The following is a 10,234-nucleotide window of genomic DNA, read 5'->3' on the forward strand; positions in this document are numbered from 1 at the left end:
TTCACAAGATCGGTATCGATCTAACACCGTAAGTCTCCTGCATATGGAAATCGATTTGAATTTTTTATTATGTTTTAGCCTTAAATTCTCATTCTCTGACAGCTCTTGAGTTTACTTCAGTAGTCGGCACCATCTCTCACACACTTTACGTAGGGAAGCCGATGAATATAAGTGAACGTTCCGAGAAAAAAAACAAAAGAAAAAAGAAAAAGGTAATGCACCTTCTAAGTTTGGTGACCCTCACCCGGTCACTTAACCCAACGATCGTGGAACCTTCAAAAAAAAGATTTCAAGACTCTTTGTTTGTTTGTTCAGCGGTTTTTGGTGCTAAACTTGGTAGGGAGGATTACGGTCCGATCCCCCGCAACTACAACTGAGTAAACAAAGGGTTATGCCACGTAAGTACCAGAACCACGTGCAGAAAAGGATCAGAGTCACTAACCGGTCGTCTTGCTATAAGTGTGTGGAGATAACGGGCTTAATGTGATTGCGCCTGAATGAAAAAGAGCAAAAAGGATGAGTAAGTTAGGCTATGATATAATAATATGATTTGAATTGGTTTGTGTATTTAGGAGGCTTATGTCTGCATAACTGTGGTTAGTGTTCTTACGATCTCCTTAACTTGCAAGATTAGTACCTGTCGGTGCAAACTTACCGGAAGAAGATTTGTAGCCTAGGATTAGTAACTGTTGATGTATTTGTGCTTTCTTTGTTTTGTTTTTCATTTTTCTCGGAGTGCAAAAGTTCAAGTGTGGGGGAATTTGATCAGTGCATTTTGATGCACGTTCTTCCATGTTTGTACTCAAGCATTTCTTCGGTTTTTTAATTTATTTTTATGTTTTAATATGTTTTTATAATTTATTTTAATTTTGCACTTATTTGTTTTTCGTATTAATTTTTCAGCATTAACAGCCTGCACGAATAAATTCATAACTAGAGCTTGGAGTATCGGATTGAAGCGTTCTACCAATCGTTGGAAAGCTAAGAGAAAGAGCTATGACTTTTGTTTAGAAGTTGAGAGTTGAATCGGACTGTAGCAGGGCCAGAAAATTCGTGCAAGTTGCAACATTAGTTTATTTTAGTATTTGGGTCATTTGTAATGGGCCGGGTCGACCCAGTTAAGTTGTGAAACAGGTCTTTGGTGTTTTCACCTAGGTTAGGAAGCTGATACACTATTCATGATTTTTTAGAGCTTGTACGTTTGATCATGAAGAACTAATTCCTAGAGGTTAATCTGCTGTAAACGGTTTCCGCCGATACTTTGAGGTTCTTATATTTTCCAATTAATCTATTTCCTTTCAATTCTGATCTTTGATATGTTGTTTTCTTAATTCGATATTATCCAATGTTAGATTGATTTATTTCGACGGTTGCATGTTCCTATACTTTAATTGCGTTTGCTTAATCCGCGTATGTTTGTCGTGTTTGCTTAATTCACGATTGCTATATCTAATCCGTTTGCTTAATTCGGGAATTAGGAACATACATCACATAATATCAATTGCGCTTGTTTAATTGTTTTTATAATCGAAAAAGGAATAGAATCCGCTTGTGAGTTGGAAATTATTTGGATCGATGATAAGTTAGGAAGCCAAAACAGTAGATTAATCGTTTCAGCTTATTTTGATAATCTCTTATTTTCACTATTTTGTTTAATCGAAATCTAAAACAACCCCCCCTAAATCAATTTACCTTTGGTTAATAATCAACGAGAATCCTTGTGAGACGATATCTGAGTTACCGTTACCATGATACTACCGTTTTTACAAAAATAACTCGTTTTTGATCCGCGCGCGATAGCGGATCACCTATTTTTTCCCTATTTATAATATGTGTGATTTTTCTACACCAGTTGATAGAAACGATCATATAACATTTTTATCAATTTACATTTAATATGATTTTTCTACACTAGTTGATAGAAATGATGATATAACATTTTTATCAAGTTACATCTTAATCTGAATATTATAGATAAATTCAAGGACATCTTATTTTGTTCTTAAAACATTAATAATCAATTTGAATCATAAAAAACTTAACGAAAACTTGGACTTTGGTTACTATAATCTAAGCTTGGAGGATGGACTATTAGACTAAGACTTTGATACCTTGGCTTTATTTTGTGGATATTATGAAGTCCTCGAAGTTTAGACCAAGATATTGGTTTGATTTTCTTTGTGTGCGGGTTATTTTGAGTTCCGTATTTTGTTTGTAGTTCTTGTGGTTTACTCCAAGGCATTATGATTGGGAATTCTTCCATATGCAACTGTTACTCTGGCCAATTTTTGTCTTATGTTCTTATAGTGCATTTCCAAGGCTTTGAATGCAAGCTACTCATATAGAGATGTTATATTCATTGAAGACTTTACTTGATCTATGATTCATCTAAGGCTTATTTCCTCTGGTATTTGGTATTGTGCTTACTTGGTCTGTAAGTTCAAAGGATGGGAAATCTACATTGACTTATTTATGTCAAGTGTTGGCTTCTTAATTGGTTAGATTGTTCTTATTCTTAAATTTTACTTTATGCTTTAAGATAGTCCCTTCATCTCCTCCTATCTTCTTAAATTTTCAAAATCTCCTCCCTTTTTCAAGACCTTCTTATATTTGCAAATTTCTTTTAAAACTCTTTTGATAAAACTTTCTTTAAAATTATTTATCCCTTTTCGGCTTTCTTTTAAAATCCTTTCTCTAAATGTTTAGACATGAATGATTATTTTAGTGGAGATGTAATCCCCCAAAAGTCTTGATATTGATTGGTATGATTGATCCTTTTCTACTTGAAAGAGCTAGTGGCATACTTGTTGATTTATCCAAGTTGGAGCCATTCTTTCATTTGTGATGCAAATGTTCCATCTATTCTTATGTTCAAGAATGATTGACTGAGTTTTCTCTTCTAAGATCCATGCTTTTTATTAGTTTTGATTTAAAAACTTCTTTGGGTTTTATTTTGCTCTTTTCCCTTTTCCTTTGGAAACAATAAAGCGTGGTGGCGACTTTCTCTAAAATAATGAGTCAAGTCAATCCAATGGCTTTGATCTCAATTTTTCCCCGCTGTTATACCCTAATTTTGACTCCCCCTGAGATGTCACATCTCCAGACATTTCATCAACTCAAGACAAGTACTCAGAACAATCACTTGTTTATTTAGAACTCAATCGAGGGTGTTCAAAAACAAAGAAGCTCAAACAAAGGATCAATCAATAAGAAAATGACCTCTAATACAATCATAGGACTCAAATGATTCATTTATCCACCTATGTTGATTAGACACCACTCATCAGGACTCAGGTTTGCTCAGGTCACCAGACTAGGGTTTTTAGCCCATCAAGGACTAAAATCAGGGACCATAACTGGGAAACCCTAAAAAAGCTCCAGGGAATCACTCAAAGGATTAAATCATCTTCAAATGATCCCTATGACAATATCCAATGGGAATTGTACTTCAATTCAAGATCCACAGTCATCAATTTCATCTAACCTACAAATTAGAGTTTTTGACCTAATTCACCTAGACAATTGACTTTTAATCAGGACATGGCTCCACAACTCAAAACATGGATCAAGAACTTATATTACCTTAATATGTTCCATTCATATCATTCATTTGAGGAGAAGAGTTTGATTCATCACAAAAGTCCAAGATTTTACTTCATTTGGAAAAAGTCAAGTGCACAAGATCACCTTTGACTTTTAGGGTTTTGGATCAAACCATGACTTTTAAGGATCAATATCGTCGTTATATGATTATTGAAGTCATTTTGCCAAAGAAAATCAAGAAAATCCATCAAGGATCAAAAAAACAAACTAGTGTATTTTGACCTAGTTCATGGATCTCAAAATTTCACCTACACAACTCAAAAAACTTCTAACATGAAAGTTGTAGGTCTTTCAAAAAAAAAAATTGCCACATATAATTTTTTGGAAAAAAATCAATCATTTGAGAGATGAGTTTTGGAAGTTATAGGTCATAAACACTTTGTGAAATTCTAAGTTTTTTTAACCTAGTTTTCTTCCAACTTCAGGCCCATTTTACACAAATTACCCAAACGATTTTGAGGAAACTCCAAACTAATGAATTGAAGTACATATCAAGGGAGGCTTTCCAAATTGTTTTAAACTTTCTTAAAATTGATTTTGAGCAAAAAGTTTTTTTTTGACTTAATTTTGAGCAAAAAGTTATGCATGTTCAAATTTGGGCATTTGAAGTTGTTTCATGCCATGGCCAATTTTTGCATCTTACCAATTCTATGCAAATGCTCCTACCAAATGGTTCTACATGACACCTAATACACCAGTAGAGATGCCACGCATTCATTTTCATCATTGCATAAGGATTGAAGAATATTCCCCAAAACAAAGACATGTGATTATGTAATGATTACATTTGGGAATTTATAGCAAATGGATGAATCAACAAAGGAATCTTCTCCCAACCAATTGAAACTCTCCTCTGCATCAGAAATGTTCCCAAAGATCACAAGAGATCAATGGATAGGGAGCTAGCCCTGAAGGATAGAAAAACACTTAGAAAGGGGGGGGGGTTGAATAAGTGTAGCTTAAAAACTCTTAAGATAAAAATAATTTGCACAATGATTTTTATCCTGGTTCATTGTTAACTAAACTACTCCAGTCCACCCCCTTAGAGTGATTTACCTCACCTGAGGATTTAATCCACTAATCACACTTGATTACATTGGTTTTCCACTTAGATAACCTCTAACTCTTCTAGAGTATTCTGATCACAACCTGATCACTCTAGGAACACAATGCTTAGATACCCTCTAAGACTTTCTAGAGAATCCCATCACAACTTGATCTCCTCTAATTCTTACAAATGAATGTAAACAAATTCTTACAAGAGTTACAATGCATCTTAATAAGCTATTATCACAACTATGATTTTTCTCTTAAGTTTAAGCTTAATCTCACTAAGATATTACAACAGTAATGAAGTGAGGTTGAAGATGAAGTTTGAGAGCTTTTGAATTTGACAGCGTTTCTGTAAGCTTGCGCAAAGTGTTGTATTCAACTTCTCATCAAAACTTCCATTTATAGGCGTTTGAGAAGATGACCGTTGGGAGCATTTAATGTGTTGCGTGATCCGTACAGCATTGCATTTAATGTTTCACTCTTTTGTCAACTACCTCAAGCCTTGTTTTTCCTGCTTTAACCGACGTTGCCTTTAATAGCTTCTAACGTTCCTTTTGTCAGTCAGCGTAGCCTGCCATCTTGTACTTGCTTCTGATCTGATGTTTGTGTAAACAATGTTTGAATATCATCAGAGTCAAACAGCTTGGTGTAGAGCATCTTCTTGTCTTCTGACCTTGAAGAGCTTCTAGCGTGATACCATGAGAACTTCAGTGCTTCTGCTTCTGATCTCAAGTTCTTCTGATGCTTCAATAGACCATGTTCTGATTCTGCTTGACCATCTTCTAATGTCTTACGAGAGCATGTTCTGATGTTGCATACTTGAACCTTCTGAGTAAGTGCTTCTTGCGCTGATTTTGTGCATACACTTTATATATTTCCTGAAATGGAAATTGCATAGGATTGGAGTACCACATTGTCTCAAGCAAAATTCATATACATTGTTATCATCAAAACTAAGAATATTGATCAGAACAAATCTTGTTCTAACAATCTCCCCCTTTTTGATGATGACAAAAACATATATAAATGATATGAATTTACAATCAGAATATCAGACGGCTAAAGACAATTACACAGTTATATCATAAGCATATAAACATAGTGTGTGAATATGTCTCCCCCTGAGATTAACAATCTCCCCCTAAAATAAATACTGGAAGAATTTATAAATAAACGACTTCCCTGAGTATTTTCCATTTTAGTTGAGACGATCACATATGCTTAGATCTTCAGAACATTCAGAGCTTCTGCTTCTTGCTTCCATAGGACAGCTTTAGAGCTTTGAATTTCTTCTTGAATCATTCCATGCTAGATTGTATCAGAACATTGTTGAAGTACCATAGCATCTCTACATCCTGAAATGTTCCAGAACAAACTAAACGACAAAAGTCAAAGCATGAATGAATCAGAACATAAAATATGTATCAGAATAAATAGTATGTATTAGAGCACAAAAACAATATGTATCAGAGCATATAATATGTATCAGAGTCACATAAAAATGCATCAGAACATATAAGGAATAAGAATGTGTTAGAGTATATTCTGCTGCAAGAATATCAGAACATTCTTCCTTCTTGATTCTGATCTTGAAGCTTCACAGCACTAAGCTTGCTTCAAGTTCCATGAGCATGTTTTTATACAGAATTGCTTTTCCCCATGTCTCTGCTTCTCATGTTGAGCTTTTTAGAATTGTCTTCAATCCTGCAAAAAATCTCAAGCATAGAACTTGTAAATTCTGTTAGAAATGTGGAGACTTACTCTCAGCAACTGATAATATAAATCAGATCATTTATCACATTTTCTCCCCCTTTTTGTCATACAACAAAAAGCATAAAAAGATTCAAGATGAAAAACAAACAATATGAGAGAAAAGAAGATAATATTCATTGATTTTAATAGAAGGTTATCAGGAGATACAAGAGAGATGCACATAACCAGATGCAAGAACAAAAGAGACATCTAAGACACAAAAGACTACAACTAGCCTAGTTTGGAAACTATCTTGGCCAGAAGTTCATGAATCCTAGCATTGCTTTCCTTATGTTCCTTGATGAAGTGTCTGAACTCTTCATGTGCTACATCGTGCTTATCCAGGCGAGAAGCAAGAACATCTTGATTCTGTTAAAGAGCCTTGATTACGTTCACCAGAACGGAGGGTTCAGCAGAAGAAGATGCATTGCTATCATTCAGAGGGATATCATTGCCAACAGCAGCATCCAAAGTGAGAACTTCTCCTTGATTTTCCTGAAAAGGACTTTTCTCAGAAGGATGATTCTCAACATCTTCTATCTCAACATCTGAATCTGATTCAGAAGCAACTTCAGCATATTCTGGATCCGGAATCACAGAATCTTCATTCTCCAGAGCTTGAAGAATCCCAGCCAGATTCTTTGGAGGAATGGGAGCAGCAACTTCTGAAGGGTAGACCACTTCAGGAATGACCATATCTGGTGCTTTCTCAGAAGGATTCACCCTTAGCCAGTTGAATAACCATTTGAAGTCTCCAGTCAGAACCGAATATTGAGGCTTCCAAACAACCATCTCCTAAGAATGTGCTTCTTGTTCAGCTTCTGAAACTTTTGCTAGTTCATCAACAAAAGCTTTCTCTTCAAAACAATGCCTGCCTCTAAGACGACTGTGCCAGAAGTCTTCATAAGGTCTGAGAATCTTGCGAGGACCTGGGGCTATTGTTATGCACCTCTTCTGAAGCTCCCAAAACATAGAATTCATCTTTCTTCTGAAGATTCTCCAGAGATTTCTGAAAGCCACATCATCCATCCTGGTTTGATATGCAGCTTTCAAAACATCTAACCATTCCTGCATCCTAATGTTTACAACTCCAAAATATACACCAACATAAAGTTCCTTACGGAATTTGAATTTTAGTTTGGCGGAGTCTGGGTTCAGAAGGAAGTAGGGTTGAGGTTCTCTATCAAGACAAAGAGATGATTCTGCTTCATTCTCAGAGTCTAACACCACAAACTCAGGTTCAGGACGAGGCTTGGGTGTGTAGTTACAATCACGAAGCAATTGCTCATGTGATGCACAATCTGGGAGGTCAGAGGTGGAGGGATTATTTTGAGTTGGGGATGGAATGGGTTCATAGTTAGCATGAGGAGGAGGTTGAGAAGTGGAGATATTTGAGTGAGGAGGAAAGAGGGTTTAAAGGGGTTGGATATCAAGAATGAGGGTTTCAAGAAGATGGTCAGAAGTAACATTGGTTTTGGGTGGAGAGGAAGGAATGAGAACATTTGTGATCGGTGAAGAAGACGTGGTAAGAACATTGGTTTGGGGAGAAGAAGGAGGTGTGAGAACATGGGTGAGTTGAGGTGATTCTGTTGGGGCTGTTTCTGGTAGAGTTTCTGGTTGAGGGTTAACCGGAACTTCTGTTGGTACAGATTCTAAATGTAAAACAGATACAGAGACAGGTTCAGAAAGATGTATACCTTTGGACATATTCTGAATAGCTTCAAACTCAGCCTCAAGTCTTTTCTGCTTCTTGTTCTTCTTCTCTTCCACAATCTTTGCCTTCCCAAGAGAAATTTCTCTTCTTCTGGCAGATTCCAGTCTTTCTTTCTCTCTATCCACAGCTTCTTGACCTTCAACTTCTTGAGTTGCTGGTTCTTGATTTACTTCTTCTTGCTGATTCACAACTTTTGGGATCTCTTCTTCATCATCCGAATCTTCTATTATTAATTTTCTTTTTCTCTTCTTCTTTTCCACTTCCTTTCCATCTTCCACGTTCTTATTATTCAACTTTCTCTTCTTCTTCTTCTTCTTCTTTCTCTCATCACCTTCTTGTTCAGTATTTTTATTTTCAACTACAACAACCTGAATGTTTTCAGCAATAACTTCTTTTTCAGCAGCATTCTCATCAACTACTGCAACAACTTCTTCTTGGACTTCCTTCTCCTGGTTAACAGAAGAACGATCAAACTTGCGCTTTGTACGTAGTGACCGCGTGAGGTTCCTTCTAGTTCGTCCATTCTGCGAAGCCCGTCTGCAGAGACGGAGTAGAGTTCTCCGTGGACAGATTGACCCGACCCAGGAATGTTGAGAAGGAAGGGGACACGGTAGGGGCCACATACAAGAGGGTAATTTTGGACGGTGCGGTAGGTTTTGATGAAAGAGGCGTCGCCCTTGAGGAGTAGGTCTTGGAGAAGGGGGTGGTTCGAGAAGTTTCTTTTTAAAGTTTCGTACGTGAATATCAAGGCGGCGGCTTCTTTGCCGGAAACGTCTGCCTCCGCAACCATATTTTCAAAATTGGGGGTTTTCGAAATGAAATGGAATACAATGCATTCTAGTATTCATTCCATTCAGTGGAACCTCCTTCATTCAATGGTTGGGTAACGTAGTAGGAAGACATAGAATTTTATATTATTCTACCTCTTTTCTTCTTTTTTTAATTAATATAATTATTATTATTACTATTAATAGCGTTCAAACAGGCACTCTCGTGTCCGTTTGTCCGCTTTTTTTAATTCGCTCACGCGTCAAAATATAAAAGGGTATTCTTTGTATAACTTTTGTGATATGCATTTTCGTGGTCATTTGTTCGTCCTTTTAGCGCACACATCCAAAAAATTATAAATATTTATCCCTCTCTCCTCATATCCTCTCTCTCGTTCTGATAAAATACTTTTTCTCTATCTCTCTACTTAAAATATTCTCTCTTTCTCTCCATCCTCCTTCATACTAAAAATACTATCTCTCGCTGACCTCAACTAAACATATTTTATCTCTCTCTCTCTCTCTCCATTCCCACAAAAAAACGCTCTCTCTGCAAAAAAATATTATCTCTCTCCTACAAAAAATACCCTCTATCTCTCTACCAAAAATATTATCTCTCTCCCTCTCTCTCTCTCTCTCTCTCTCTATTCCCACAAAAAAGCGCTCTCTCTACAAAAAAATATTATCTCTCTCTCTCTCTCCCTTCCTAAATAAAGTAATCTCTCTCTACTAAAAATATGTTCTTTCTCTCCCTCCCTCCCCAATCCTACTAAAAATATTATCTCTTTTTCTCTCCATCCCCAGTTCCTACTAAAAATACCCTCTCTCTCTCTCTCTCTCTCTCTCTCTCTCTCTCTCTCTCTCTCTCTCTCTCTCTCTCTCTCTCTCTCTCTCTCTCTCTCTCTCTCTCTCTCTCTCTCTCTCTCTCTCTCTCTCTCTCTCTCTCTCTCTCTCTCTCTCCCCCTCCCTCCCCATTCTGACTAAAAATATTATCTCTCTCTATACTAAAAATATTTTCTCTAAAAAATAATTTATCTCTTCCCCTCATATTAAAAATCCTCTTTCTCCCTCTCCCTCTCTCTCCCTCCCCTTCTTAATAAAAATATTCTCTCCCATTCCTATTAAAAATATTATTTCTCTCCCTCCCTCTTCCTACTAAAATTACTCTCTCTCTCTCTCATATATTTTATTCTATCTCACACACTCATAAATACCATTTTTTAAAGTTATTCATTAGTTTTGGTGATTGAAATGTTTAAAAATCACGTGTAAAACATATGTTGACCAAAGTAAAAAATGGAACAAATATGAATCCTATAAAAAATCCTAAATTGGTGGACTTTTT

The sequence above is a fragment of the Vicia villosa genome, linkage group LG5, assembly GCF_029867415.1.
Source record: "Vicia villosa cultivar HV-30 ecotype Madison, WI linkage group LG5, Vvil1.0, whole genome shotgun sequence".
Lineage (NCBI taxonomy): Eukaryota > Viridiplantae > Streptophyta > Magnoliopsida > Fabales > Fabaceae > Vicia > Vicia villosa.